Source organism: Lissotriton vulgaris, chromosome 3_1 (assembly GCF_964263255.1).
Source record: "Lissotriton vulgaris chromosome 3_1, aLisVul1.2, whole genome shotgun sequence".
Taxonomy (NCBI): Eukaryota; Metazoa; Chordata; class Amphibia; order Caudata; family Salamandridae; genus Lissotriton; species Lissotriton vulgaris.
Window position 1 is genome coordinate 354,962,813 of NC_141689.1, and position 1,561 is coordinate 354,964,373.

Consider the following 1,561-nt stretch of genomic DNA (forward strand, 5'->3'; position numbering starts at 1 on the left):
CGGACCCAGTTCACCAGCTTAACAGGCACAGCCGGACCCCCCACGTAAGCTGCTAAAGTGGGGGGTTCCCTACGCCCCTGCCTGAGCGCAAAGCAGGTTTGTTGTATTGTGTTAAACAGTTTTTTATTCTTGATCCACAGTTTTACATCTTTTTTTGTGCATATTCTCTTTCTGCTTTTTACCGACCGAACAACCCTCTTACACGCAGGCTCTTTTCACATGCACTCCATCCAGGGGAGGTCTTACCATCCCACCATTACAGTATATGAGGTGTCAAACCTGGTGAACTGTTGTAAATACACAAGCCATTATTGGATCCTGCAGGACTTCACGAAGGAACCATAAATACAGTCTAGTGTACTGTCTGTATAATGAAACTATAATCTATCGAATGAGAGAGAATAAAATCGATTTCACAAGCATGCCGCAGACACGTTTAGAACTGCAATAACATACTCAGGAATGTGGAGCCGTCAGAGATTTTAAGAGCATGTTGAATGATTATGATGGGAAAAACGAATTACAAGGTTGGAAGGTACAAGAGCATTCGAGATATACTGCCAGATTCATCATAGTCCCGTTTTGCGAGTTCTTAATAGCGATTATTAAGGAATCGCTATTATGGACTTGCAAAACGGGATTCATGTAGGAATCGCTAAATAAATTGCGATTCCTACACATTCCTTATTTGCGAATAGCAAATTGCTAATCGCAAATAAGGAATAACTCCCCATTCATTCCTAATGGCCAAAAGGGCCATAGGAATGAATGGGGAGTTATTCCTTATTTGCGATTAGCAATTTGCTAATCGCAAATAAGGATGCGATTTCAAGGGCGCCAGAGGTGTCCAAAGGACACCCTGTAGCACCCCTGAAATGAAAATGTAGACTTATGTTGCGTAACATACAACGGAGAAAAATGCACAAAAGTGAATTTTTCTCAGTTTTCGCTATTTACCACGAAGTCAGACTTCACGGTAAATAGCGGCAAAAAATAGCGAAATCGCAATTTTTTAATGGTTCATGAATAGCATTTAAGGAATCTCAAATTGAGATTCCTTAAATGCGATCGCAATTTGAAAAATCGCAATTTTTTGATCTTTTTCAAATTGCGAGTTGATGACCCATTGATGAATTCCAAATGCCATTTTTGCGGGTGCAAACGGCCGAAACCAGCGATTCGCACCGTTTGCGCCTGCAAAAATGCTTGATGAATCTAGCTGATAAACTCTAGGGGCCTCATTTATAAGGCTGTGCGTCACTTTTACGCCGCTGGTGTTCACTTTTTGTGACGCACCAGCAGCGTAAAAAATGTGCCTTGTTGCACCATATTTACAAAGTGACGCATCTAGGTAGATGCGTCACTTTATAAACCCCTGCGCCACATTATACCTGCGCCAGGTATAATGTATGCAAGGGGGGCGTTTTGACGCAAGAAAGGGTCGTAGAAATGACGAAGTGAAATTAATAAGATTTCACTGCGCCACTTCTAAGCCTAAAATGCGTCAAAATCTTACGCCTGCCTCACATCAGGCGTAAGACTGACGCAGGCCCTTTCACAT

General features: G+C 42.2%; 1 non-coding gene across 1 annotated transcript; it reads right to left on the reverse strand.

Annotated features, from left to right (window-relative positions):
• Positions 1-718: 718 nt before the first annotated feature.
• On the reverse strand, positions 719-814 carry LOC147726444 (small nucleolar RNA SNORA31). Its single transcript, XR_015309620.1, has one exon. It is a non-coding gene; the product is annotated as a small nucleolar RNA SNORA31 (small nucleolar RNA).
• Between the last annotated feature and the right edge of the window lie 747 nt (positions 815-1,561).